At 36.7% G+C, this 14,289-nt stretch overlaps 1 long non-coding RNA gene across 1 annotated transcript; it reads right to left on the reverse strand.

The window, feature by feature from the left end:
* Positions 1-9,964: 9,964 nt before the first annotated feature.
* LOC150088138 (uncharacterized) lies at positions 9,965-12,184 on the reverse strand. The gene is made up of 2 exons (XR_016546779.1): positions 11,812-12,184; positions 9,965-10,063 (listed from the first exon to the last, which is right to left on the reverse strand). It is a non-coding gene; the product is annotated as an uncharacterized LOC150088138 (long non-coding RNA).
* Positions 12,185-14,289: the final 2,105 nt, after the last annotated feature.

Here is a 14,289-nt window from a genome sequence, read left to right on the forward strand (position 1 = left end):
TTGTCTGTAAATTGCGTGTGTTCTGAGGTCGATTTTCTGTTTTGCTGGATGAAAAACTCGAGTTTCCTGGAGAAAAAAAAACCATGCTACCCTGACCTGAGACTGACTAACTCAGCCACGTTGTGTAAAAGTCCCATAAAAACTCCTCCCGTCATCGACGGGACTCGAACTCAGGTCTTTTCTACCCGGTGTGAGGAGAACTGCGATCATACCAGCTGTGTTACTCTCGAGGGCATGTGGATAGTTGATTGTTGGAACAAACTTTCATCTGGTGTTGTAGGAGTGGGTCGTTAGAATAAATCGAAAGGATAATTAGACAAGCGATGGGCAATTGAATTATATATATATTTTTTTTTTTTTATTGATGCTGTATAAGATTATTTTCTGTATCATTTGCCAAATACTAATATTAAGTCACAGAATATGGGATTTTGACCGTAGAAGCTACCTCGTGTTCAGATACAGTTAAAAGGTTTCTGATGTGACGAAAATGAAAAGTTTTAGGTGGGAATGGCATACACTTTTTTAATTTTTTTTTTTTTTTTTTTTGAAAACTTAATTGTAAGGTGTGGTTAAAAAGTAAAATGCAATTTAAAAGAATGGTTAATTCAAAAATAGATGAATTTAAATTTTCAATTATGTTTACTTCACACACGTTTTTCTTTCATTTTGCTATATATATTTATTTTTTTTTTTTTTGCATAATGTTGTAGTTTTTTCACCTGTTTTGTTGAAGTTTACCTTTATAAGGAATTTATGGATATAACGAAGTTATCCTCAACTTCCCTCGAATATGTTTTAAACTGGTTCGATTTAATAATGTGGCCTTTCTCTGAAAACAATGATGAAAATGAAAAGATTTCTTACGGGTCAAAAAGTAACATGAAATAAACGCTCTGATAGCATTTTACAGACAATAAGTCACTGTAATACCAACAAAATTTGATAAAAAAGAAATTTGACAGCTATGTGAATAAGTATGAGAGTGCAAAAGGGAGATAAGAAACATAGTAGGACACAGCTTTAAAAATGTTAAAGAAAACAACGTCTGGTTTCAGTTCACCCAAAATGCCGGAAGACAATAAAGTACATGAATCTGCTCGTCTAATTATTTGTGTGCATCAGTGCTTGTAGTAGAAATATACCATCAGCCTACAAATATTCAGGTTCTATTTTTATTCGTTTTTATTCCTAACTACTGAATTTATGTTATAATACTCATTTGTCATCAAAGAAACTTGTTCCATCATTATTTAAACATCTATAGTAGCCTGTTGGCATAGAAGGAAAGGGCGCAACTATAGTTAAGTTAACTCGGACGGAGAGGGCTGCACAAATTGGTCCTTCTGGAAACTGGATTCTTCATCTAGTGAAGCAGGCATATAATACACAGAATTACAACAGAATACTCAGAATCTTCACTGACGTGGTTGTTTCGCCGCAAATAATAATAAGCAAACAAGTATAGTTGTAGTATTTCTAAATGATCTTTATTGATATACCGTTATCAAAATGAGGTGGACGATCTCATCATCATGGTCGGGAGCTAAATAAATTTTGTTTTCACCCCCAGTAAGGCAACATAAGAAAATGTAGTTACAAAATAGTCTAAAAGAATATTACTGGATCAGCCACATAGAAAGAATGAACCCAGACCGGATCCCAAAATTAGCCAAAATTAACCTACAGGCAAGAGAGATGTTGGTCGACCAAGACAACGATGGCGAGATCAAAACCACCTCCAAGAGCTGCAACGGAACAGGTCGTAAAAAGCCTAAGCCGGACCAAATTCATGATGATGATGATGATGAATATTACTTATTTTATGGTATGAAAAGGATTCCAACGCTTGACAACACCTAAATACTCACTCGGCTACGGTCCAGCCATTAAGAGATTATTTCAGAAAATATTTGAAATCATATTTGAAACACCTCGAAGTGAGATTTTATTCCACTGAATTAAGCAATTTCCCTTTGCTCACTTCATTGTTGCTGTAAGGTTTTAGGAGCATCAGCGACTAAAGTCATATTGCTCTGTATATCCTGTCTGTAAATTTCGTGGGTTCTGTGGTCGATTTTCTGTTTGCTGGACGAAAAACCACGCCTCCCTCCACTGAGACCAACTACTGAGCCACGTTGTGAAAAAGGCCCATAAAAACACCTCACATCATCGACGGAACTCGAAATCAGGTCTTTTCAGTCCATTGTGGGGAGGATGACGGTGATTCTACCTACGAGGATGTTCACTTCTTGTCTGATTTTTAATTTACCCCACCTAATATGAATGGCTTCCCACAGTGGGTTTCAAAGTTTAATTTTTCATTTTTAAAATAAACCACTCTTTTACCGCGTAAATAATGCAAAATTACTTTATTAATTAGGTCAAGGCACTCAATTTATTAATTATTAATTAAGTGCCTTGACCTAATTCCTGAACTTATTACAAAGCTTAAGTTTTAGGATCCTTGCCCGTCATCAGGCCATATAGTACTTTTAACAGCACTATACACCGATGAGCCAAAACATTATGACCACCTACCTAATATGATGTTGGTCCTCCACGTGCAGCCAAAACAGTTCGTACCCGGCGAGGCATGACTTTCTAAATGTGTCTTGTGGTATCTGGTACCAACACGTAACCAGCAGATCCTTTAACTCTTGGTCCGTGGTTGAGATGCCGCAGATCGGAGTTGCTGTTCCAACACAAACCACAGATGATCGATGGGATTGATGTCTGGGAATTTGGAGGCCAGGGCAATACCTGGAAGACCTGTGTGTGTGTGTGTGTGTATACTGTGTCGGGGTGGTTCCCAGGCATATGCCCATCTCCACCTAATTCTTTAAATAAAACAGATAACTGTAAAGTGGGCCTGAAACATAGCTAAGAAATTGAATATTCAAAACAAGAGCATTTTTAGATATAAATTACACTAATTATATCTAAAGAAAAATAGTCAAATTTTGTATAGGAAAGGTTAAACTTGTATTAAAGAAATGTTTATGAACTTAGTATGTTGTTTATGTCAGGTCACTCTGCCATCAGGAAACAGCTGATATCTTCAGCTGTAGGCTGATGCCCGACCCTGGGCACGTGGAGCCGGACCTGTCTCTACTATTGTATACTGAAGTGCAAGGCACTAACCTGCACCCAACAGAGGAAGTGCAATACTGTTGGGTGCCAACATCCCTGGTCTCAGGCCGCCCAAACCCGAGAACCAAGGAAAAAAAAAAAAAAAAAAAAAAACCTGGAAGACCTGGAAGTCTTCCTCATATTCTGCGAACCAGTCTCGAACAATACGGGCGGTATGGCATGGCGCATTATCCTGCTGAAAGACGGCACCGCCAGAGGGAAAGACCGTTGCCATGAAAGGGTGTACCTGGTCAACAATGATGTTTAGGTAAAGTGTATTTAGGGTCAAACGGCACCAGGAGTTTCCCTGCAGTTCATCTGCAGTTGCTTCGATTTGCATAATGACTCGCTGGTCATTATGTTTTAGCTCATCGGTGTATAATCTCACCCTGGCTTGTCGAACTAAGACTGCTCAGAATAGACAAGCGAAGATGAGAAGCTGTTAGCATATTCTGAATGGTTTAATGATGGGATCCGGCAAGAATCATGAACAGTCACCTTTGGAATAAATATAGGAAATATGTAAAATGAAGTAATGAACCACTCTTTTACCAAGAGAAAATTCATTTTCTCTTGGTAAAAGAGTGGTTCATTTCAACAATTAATCCAGGGATAATTCGCCGCTGAAATATTTACATCAAATTTCAGGCATTATTCTCGAATTCCCTGAACAAAGGTGCAAGACTGAAAACTACAGTTTAAGAAAGCTCTAGCTTAGCCCATTAAAAGTTTAATTCAGAAATGTGAAAATTAATGCGATACGAAATAGTGGAAGCTTACTGAATAATTAGCAAACTAAAGTCATCAGCCCCTTAATCCAGGAGAAATTTCGATAAAATGAAGATATGAAGAAGGATGACCTGTAGAAAATTAGGTTGCACACTTGAGGAATTAAGTACTGAAGGGAACAGATTTAATTCCATGATGACAGACTTACTAATTCCTTATGGTTACTCCCAGCAAGAGTAAGAGTATGAAATATCAAATTGTTAAAGACCCTTTCAAAGTCATTTAAATCCTCATTCCTCAACAGAGATTTTCCTGAGAAAACATCAGATTTGCATCGAACAGTTTCGTTTGTACGTCTAGTAGAATGATAAGAAAACTTTAAGACCCCCGTCGGGAAAATGTTTATTTCGTATGAAGCCAACAAGAAAGCAATATAACATTTTCTTATTTATTTATTTAAAAAGTAATATTACCAAAGAAATAAAACTATAAAGGTATACAGTAAGAAGACAGAAATGTAGTGACCCTGAAAATTAATTAAATTTAGGGAACCAAAAGAACAGGCAAAAACTGAGAACAATTTAGAATCAAATAATAAAGCTACCGAAGAGAAGAGACTATCTTAAAATAAAATACAGTGGGAAATGTCACATTTCAACCGAGAAATACATGGAAAATGCTACGGAAGTCCTAAAAAGTAAAAACGAAAATATAAAAGAAATTAAACAGATTAATAACGCGACATAAAAACAGCAGTAACACCCAAATGGCTAAAATTAAATTTAATAGTAAAGTTTGCCACCTTTACAGAGATATCGAGACCACCAGAACCACTTGATTGAGCCGAGGTCTGAACTGTGAAATATCATATTTAAATTAAACAGGAAAAGGAAACGGAAATAGAAAAGAAAGTAGAAGAGATAGCCACCATGAATCCCAAACTGTTCAGATTGCTGCTAAGATTCTACCAGCGAACATCCACCCAGATAGAAGGTGCACATTGTAATCTGACAAAGTAATTAATAATGTACAAAACAATATACAGTATGCATACTCAGTCGGATTCGCATTAGCAACAAACCCCCTTGTTTATAGGAGGACTGGTTTGTGACGCTGATGAAGGCCTAAAGTCGATAACGGCTGATACAAGTTTGTAGTTTGTACAAATTACGATCAGTTTTTGAGTCTCTGTGAGGAAAAATGAAAACGGCGTCGAGATCTTTCCGACTTCTTAAGTGAAATAATTGTGGAGGCAAGTAGTGCAGGTTCCAGTATCTCGACAACAGCCAACATGGTTGCATGCACCCGTCCTGTGATGTCACGAGTCTATCGTGAGTTGCTCAGCAGCAGTCAAACAAACAGACAAAAGTCACAATGTGTAGTCGATGCCCGTGGTGCCTGTCGGGTGTCTCGTCTCGTAACACAGCAGCAAAACAGCACAGAGACCCGGCTAACCACCCAGTCCAAAGTAAAAACAGCAGGACACATGGACTATGAGCTGGACATTAGCTCGTATAGGCTATGGCAGTAGACGGCTGTTACCAATACCTATGCTTACTGCGAGACACAAAGAAGTGCGTGTTGCATGGACACGTCCACACCAAAACTGGATCACAGACATGTGGAAATCTGTCGCCCCCTCTAATGAATTCCGTTTCCAACTTTATCTACTCTATTCCAATCATGGGCGTATTCACATTTGGAGAAAGCAACATAAGACCATGGCATCTGGATGCACTGTTGGTGTTCGGCAGGTTGGAGGTGATGGTGTTAGGGTTTGGGGATTGCTTTCGAAGACGGCCTCCGTAGCCGAGTGGTCAGGAGCAGGAGTGCAGTAGCACACGCTCTTTGAGTAGACTGGGGTTCAAGCCCCTGACTGTTGAATACGGTCGATCTGCCAACCCGCACTGAACTAGCGTGGCAGATTATGGTCCATTTCCCTCAGCATGAATTGTTGAGGAGGCTTCCATCCTGCAGTGGGTTGATAATAGCTGCATTTTTTTTTTTTTTTTCATGGTATTCCTTGGGTCCTCTGATCACCATATACTTAGATTTCAGAAATAAACAGCGAGATGAAAATGTCTACCTTTCTATCGTTACCTATCAAGCACACCTCTTCAAGATGCCAGTGTATCTAGACAACACGACAATGAATTCTCTGTCACCTTATTAACCTTTTAGCACACTCTAAAATGTTATTATTATTTACCTTTTAGCACACTCTGATTACTGTCATTAATTACTCTACCAACTTTCGTATTATATACAAATTTAGATGTTAGCCGTGATATGCCTTTATCAATATCATTAATAAATACTGAAAACAACAATGTGCCCAGTACCCTGGATGACTCCACTGAAAAATTTGTCCAAGAAGAGCAGTGACCATTGATAACAGTAATCCGTGTTCTCCCACTCAACCATCCCTTTATCCATAGCAGTAGCTTTCTTTAATGCCACACTGCTGCAATTTTTATAGCAGTCTTATTTGCAACTGTTTAAAAAAACTTTTCTGAAATCTAAGTATATGATATCAAAATTAATTTTACATTAATCATTAATCATATAATCATTAATCATAAAAATTATATTAATCACTCTGTCATAGTATACAATCAGATTGGTCAGTCAAGAATGCTCTTAACAAATCCATGCTTTGATTGAATTCCTGTCTGGATGGTGCTGTATTACTTATTTAACCAGTGACTCCATTATTTTCCCTAACAGAAGTTAAGCTAACAAGTCTGTAATTACTCGTCACCCTTTGATTCCCCTTTGTGAATTGGGGATACATTCTCACATCTTCAGTCAAGAGGGACCTCCCTTGAATTCAAAAATGCTCTCATAATTAAGACCGATGGTTTGCTGACCTCTTTTACTGTACCCTGAATATTTTTTTTATGTAAACCCCAAACACGAGAGGTATTAGAACCTATAGTAGTTAGTACCGTGCTTGGATTGGAGGTTGAGAAGACGAAAGAAGATATTTGTTGACATTGGACTTGTACTTCTGTAGACTGTAATTTTCAGGAAATACTTATAAAGGAAGGCTGTTCCAGAAAACTGCAGTTGAATGAATAAACGAGAAAGCTGAAAAGTTGGTTCTGTGAGTGTGAAGTTGGACAGTAAATTGAAGTTGGCTGGTGGCGGCACGTGTTCGGACTGTTTTGAAAGAGAGAACAGGAATTACAGAAGCCAATTCAGAAGAACAGTGCCCATGGAAGTATCTGCAGAAAAGGCATACAGCAGAAACAGTACATCTATGAGACAGCGAGTGCAGAGACTCTGTTAGAGATGAATAATTAATTAACCTAACTGCCCTCTTCTGAATGGATTCAAGAAGCCTGAGAGAGGTTTTGGGAGCACCACCCCAGATGTGGGAACAATATTCCATAGCAGGGCGGATTTGCGATTTATACAGAGTGAGCAGCTGTTTGGAAGAAAAGTAACGCCGAGAACGAAAGAGGAAATCAAGTTTTTTAGATGCAGAGGAAGCAATATTTGTAATGTACTTGTGCCAAGAGAGATTAGAAGTCAGGGTAATCCCCAAAAGAGATATACATTTTGCCTAGAAATCGGAGTGTCACTAAAGATAAGCATAGGAGCAGAAGAATCCTTTTTTGCGAGATATAAGACAAGACTGGGTTTTAGAAGGGTTGAAATCACTAAGTTGTCTTTGCCCCACTGGAGAATTACCTGAAGATCAGCATTTATGGAATTGGTAGCAGATTTTCGAGAAGTTGAAGCTGATCAAGCAGGGCAAGGTTTCTCAAAATGGAAAGTAGAATGTAATGTGCTATCATCGGCAAAACTATGGATAGGATTTCCAGTCAATGGAAGAAGGTCATTTATATACAAGAAGAAAAGAGTGGGGAAAGAACTGAACCTTGGTGGACACCGGCATTAGTGGAGAAGTTAGAAGACAGAGAGCCATCTACCATCACCCTCCGTGAGCGATCAGAGAGAAAACTGGATAACGAATTACTAAAAACATAAGATGGCAAACCATAAGATGGAAGCTTGTTTAGAAGACCTTTATACCAAACACGATCGGAAGCCTTTGAGATGTCAATAGCAACTACTTGTGTTTCACCGAACCTTTCCATTGAATTAGTCCATAAATGGGTAACATAAGCCAGAATATCACCAGTGGATCGACACTGACGGAATCCATACTGGCGATCGTTGATCAGACGGAAGGTTTCTAGATAGTTTAAGAGTTGGCAGCAGTTAATTGATTTATCCATTACTTTAAAAAGAGAAGTAATTGTAATGGGACGATAATTGAATGGGAGAGACTTGTCACCATTTTTTAGGAATTGGCTGGATATGAGCAAATTTCCAAGCAGAAGGAAAAACACCTTTGGAATAAGAAAGTGAAAAAGGTGGAAAGTAATAGGAGTAAGTTCAGAAGCACAGGTTTTGAGAACAAGTGGAGAAATACCATCGGGACCTGGAGCTTTCTTAGCATCAAGATTCGTCAAAATCCTTCTGACATCCTTTTGACGGAAGACTACAGGAGGCATTGAATACTACAATTTTCTAGGTCTCATTCACCGAGGTTCCTTTTTTTTCGTTTAGATTCAACAATTTCATCTCCATTCTGAGATATCAAATAATCATTCCGCTCCCTGTTACAATTTGATTCACTTTTCTCATGCCCTTCCTTAAAAAATAACTCATGTGTTAATATGTAGATGCAAAATACCTGTTCAGTTTGTCAGAGCCTAAGCAGGTTCCTTAACAGTTAAACCATTCGTATCCAATGGACCAACATGATTCATTCCCTTTCTTCTAGTGTTTACATAAGTAAAGAAGTCTTTATTGCTTATCTTTTAATTCTTTGCCAGAGACTTCCGTTGATTGCCTAAGGCAAATTACAAGAAGTCCCTGATATATCCTCAAGTCCTCCTTTGTGACTTGATTGCAGACGTGTTTATATCTACCGTAGGTTTCTCAATCGCCTGATAATTTATATGCATCCCACGCATTCTTCTTCTCTGCCACGAGTCTCTTCAGTACATCTGATATCTATTTATGGCTTAGTAAAAAAACAAACCTGAGATGCACAGAATGTGCACCTTAATACGAGTCCATGATAAGTATCCCCCCCCCCCCCGATGGTAAGCAATTTTAGTAATGTCAGAGGACAAAAAAAAAAAAAAAAAAAAACCTTAGAAACAATGAAGAATGGTTGCAATGGGAGCTGTGTGGTTGACAAAAACATGAAATGTAAGATGCATCGAATAGTATCCCCTCGAAATTTCTAAGAGAAAAAATCATTGAAAATCAGTCTGCGTCTGAGTGATTCACTAGCATATTAAAATTGAAAAAAAAAATCACTGTACTGAAGGAACTCTGTTTACCAGCTACTCTTGGCATGCCACGATCACATGTATATAAATATTTCTATAAGAAGTTCTAAAAATTGAAAAACATGTATTTTACAAAGAACATGGTAAGAGAACAATACAGTATTGCATATTTATTTGATAAACTCGAAAACTATTCCTAATCGGCGACATAGAGACATTTGCAATCGCGATTCATAAATGCTAATGGTCTTAATGTGCCTCATTTTGCAACGATAGAAATGAGGAAACAATGGTTTTCCATTGAAAAAGTTCCTTATTTCTTATTTTGATTTCTTCTACTCTAGTTGGTAATTGAACTTAATGTTCGATCTGCTCCTGAGTTTCAAGTACGAGATATGAAAGCAATCATAGAGGTTATGGTCAGGTATGCCTAGTATAGGCAGTATATCAAGCTAATTGTTGATATAAAAGTCGACATGAAGCTCTGATTCGTGCGGTTCAATGTATAATAAAAAAATTTTGTTTATTGTAAAATTTGAGATTCTTCTCAGTCATTCTCGTAGTGAATGTATTTGGTACCGTCTGAAAGCTGCATCGTAACCATGGGGTTATATGGTTACGACACTGACTGTATTTGTTAAAAAAGAAAGCCACAACGATACTCCGAAGAATACTTTTTTATTTTTGATGGAAAGTACACAAATAGAAAAATAAAATCCTCTAAGTGTCAAAACGTTTTAATCCAGATATCACCAAGAATGATTCCTTCATTCAAGAAGTATTACAGTGCCACCATGCCACGTGATATTTTATTAAATTCAGTCAGTTCTTCCTTCGCGAGAGGGGTTATAAAATATGAGAAAGATGCAATTTGTTTTCTGAAGAAACTGAAAAAGGAATATAAATATATATTCTTAGTTATTCTTAGTACTTCAAAGAGAAAAAATTCAAAAAATTATTATCAAAAATTAATGTCTATCACTTAAATAAATAAATGCAGCTAATTTGATATATTTAACGGAAGTGACGACATTTTTTTCTGCTATATTACAAAGGAAGGAGTTTCGTCATATTCTCAGCCGATATGTAAAATCTAAGCATATCAGATTATGAATGGGAAACAAATGACTGTATATTTAAATGCGGTGTTCCTTTATCTACACAAGAGACTTACTTGAGGCGTTTTGGAAGCTGCAGGGATTGTTTACGCAGAGTTAACCACTGCTACTTTTTGCCGGTTACATTTATAAACTTAAAAATAAAAATTGATAAGAGGATTAGAACTTTTTTTCAGTTCTGCCCCTCATCAGCTAGATTAAAGCATAGAACGTAAATGCTGTAGTATTGATATATTTGAAGGCTAAAAACCTTGTCATATTCAACCTGTTACATATTGCATGAATATTGATTGCCTCCACCAAAACATAAAGTGCTTTTTCCATTCATTTTAACAGAGCTGCAAATGCATCACATCCCAAGCGACTGCTTTAGATAAACAGTAGTTTATCTGGCCTCTTTCAAGTGCATGTCCATTTTCGCTTTCCAAATCTGGCAACTCTTTTATCCTTCATGATTTTGAGTTTGTTTTATTGAATGCTGGGTTAGCCACTGGAAAACTATTATTAAATTTCTTCAGCTACGATTTTGTCTGTAATAGTGCCTCCTGCATTCTGTAATCTGAGGTTAGCTCATTTTTCCCGGGGCACTCCAGTAAACCGTACCGTAAAATAAATTTTGCCGACGCACTAAACGCAACACAATTCAGAGCTACACTTGTCTTTCCAGCCGTACAAATTGCCTTCGCTATTTCCTTCAAGAACACAAAACAAACAGCCTCTTTCCTCTATGTCTGTTTCCTGTTTTTCTTCCTACACAATCAGAAACGTGTTGCGGAACTAACTACGATTAAGAGGACGGGAAGAAATTTCATTGTGAAACTTCAATAAACCAAGACACAATTCGGAACTACATTTACAATCATTGATCCCCTTTCTCTCTCCGCTCTCTATTCCACCTGCTCTTATTCACGATCACTCTCCTCATCGACTGGCTTTTAGTTCTTTTCTTTTCTTATATTTAAATATGTCTTTAAAAAGTTTATGAAAAAATTTTAGAATCAGCATAAAGTTTTAATGGGAATTTTTACCTTACCTTTCTTGATTCGATTCTGGTTTTTCTTTCGGTAATATGGCATGAAAGATAATTTCAAATTGTCAAGTTAAATATATAACTAAGAAGTATTATTAAGGTTGATTAATAATAGTATTATTATTCGAGTGGTATAATTAAGGAGAACTGCCATATTAATATGACTCGACTTATTAACTTATTTACAGAACTCCATAAATATCTCATATCAGAAAAATGCTCAAAATTCTATAGCAATTGAAAAGCTGGAAAATGAAACAAAATGACTTGGAGAAGAACAGAATAATTGTCATTTATCCATTTTACCTACCCATCAGTTATAACTGGGATCTCGAACCACACAATGTACACAAGTAAATATCATTGAAAAAATTATGATAAAAATTACTGAATCCCCTTTATCTGTCTCACTTAACAGGATGAGCAATTAATTTTAAATAATAATTAGGTTTTACAGTATTTTAGGATACTGCAAAGCATTTCTTACCTTACTTATCTTGATATGTGCTTTATTTCCTTCTCCCTGGCTAGTGTTCTTTTCTGTGTCTGCGATGATATCCTCCATAATTTCGATGATTATCGTGTCTATGTTTAAAACCTTGTCCTCCATGAATGCCATGATCATGTCTTTCCTTAACTCTGGGATGAGCATGCCGAAATCCTTGAATACCATGATTATGATCTGAATGATGTCCATGAGCTTCATAACCATGACCAATATGAATTATGCGAGTTCTGTCTCCATGTCTTTGTTTTCTTGAAAGAATGCCGAGTGCATCTCTATTTCCATTAACTAGATCTACAGATCTTCCGTAAACTGAAGAGGTTGGCAAAGCAGCAGCAATTAAAGAACAAACCAGATACACCTAAATCAGAGTCAAATATTCACATTTAAATAAGGTGAGAAAAGAATGTTACAAGAAAAATTTACAACAGAATTTTTACTCTAATACAGTTTCGATTAAGAAATAATAAATAAATAATATTTAGTTTAGTTTTTTTTTAATATGATAAATGAAAGGAAATACAAGCTATAATCGAGTTTGCATGCTTACCAATGTAAAACTAAATGAAACTGTGCATGCAGGACAAGAAATTATGCGAATGTAGTGGCATACGTGTATACATACTCGTCTTACTCATATGCAAATATGGATGATTTTATATAGAGCAGTCTGATCGTAAGTCACTCATTTCGATTGTGCACAAATGCCAATTACGTCTGAGTTAAGTGTCATGGTACCGTGGTACGGATTCAGTATCCGAATGATCATTGTTATGGAAAGTGGCTGGCAGGATGAAAATAACTAATCACAGGCGGAAGCAGTTCCTGAATGTTCACTCAAATGTGATATCTGAATTATGGAAGCTGGTCCTAGAGACAAGAAAGTTATCTCGAAGGGCTGCCTCAACAAGGCTGATCAAGGGTCACAACATTGGTATAAAATTGAAAGAGCAGCTCCGATCGCTTTAAAAATTTCAGAACTTATTTTCAATATTGGGGACCTTTACACCAAATTTCGTGTTAACTTTTACCCCTATGCTCTCTCCCTTCCGAAAGAACTACTGCACAAATACAATCTCACAGCTACCTTTCAAGTAGCAAAATTTTAATAAACGCTTCTTGAGCAGAATATAAGTTTGTAAACTCCTGAGATAATTTCCAAACCGAACGTACCTGAAATGCAACACAATGCGTACATTACCTAACAGTTTTGGCTGATGCTGCATTAGCTTGCCTCTGAGTAATTTCGCGAATAATATACTAATACCAATATTTCAATAGTAATCACATTACTAGTAATATAACTGAAATAATTCAGATTAAGATTACTATGATCAATAAATTATTCATCACGCGTGTCTAGTTCGCTGTTTACATCTCATTAACTGTAATGCGGCGTACTAAACCATTTCGTATTTGATTTCTAACATGTAAGACGAATACTTACAGCAAACTTCATGGTGAAAAACCGTTTTTAAGCTGGGCAACCTCAAATCAAGTGATAAACTGCTTAGTCATAAGAACTGTCGGGAATGGCAACTTTATCTTACGAGGTAAAACTTTATACCGCCTGGAAAACTTAAATCTAGTTTTACGTTTCGGTTTGTGGTTTATGTTTCTTTCTGTTCTTTGTTAAAAGAATTCTTTGAAGGACGTTGTGACTGCTGTAGACTCTCCAACAAATAATTATGTAAAATAATTAGAAACCGCTCGCCATTCAGCTACACATTTTGGTACTTGTAGTGTCAGCACACGCCTATAAACATAAAGTAACGTAATAAATTTAATTGTTAATTTTGAAAGTCATACTATTAGCGCAGATGAATATATTTCATCCACCTCTCTAGAAATCCACTTTTTCATTAGTCCACTACGGTTTAATAGATAGAGTTATTATGAAACTCATAAGCTGCATAATGGTAAACGCATGGTCTGATGCTTTTAATTTATCACACCAGCTATGGCCATGTCCTTCGACACTTGGAGAAAGTGGCCTCACCCAAGTTTCCCTTTCTTTTCATCAGGTTATTAGACATTAGAGAACCTTTAACTACTATAATGGAAGCAGCAATGATGGGGTGCGAGTTCCAGAGAGAGAGAGATAATATGTGTAAACGACGTAACCCATATTTTTTACTTACAAGATAAAAAATTTAAAATCGTCCTAGAAATGACATAGGAAAAACCAAGAACATGACTAATTATGGTTAGTTAAAATGCTCAAATTACCCCAACCAGCATTTAAACACTCCAGGCTTGCGAGAGACTGACGTGATGAAACATAATGGTTAACTGTGATTATTAGCTTAGGCAGCTACCCTTACAATGCCTCCCCACAAAAATTTCTAGAAATGAGTGATGTCAAGATCACAGTCGAGCAGGCCAACTTGCTTATTAATAAGTAATATTCAATAACAAATTTCCATTAATTTTATCATTCCTTATTAGAGAATTTCTCTC

Source organism: Mastigoproctus giganteus, chromosome 3 (genome assembly GCF_048544385.1).
Source record: "Mastigoproctus giganteus isolate SK-2022 chromosome 3, ASM4854438v1, whole genome shotgun sequence".
NCBI lineage: Eukaryota > Metazoa > Arthropoda > Arachnida > Uropygi > Thelyphonidae > Mastigoproctus > Mastigoproctus giganteus.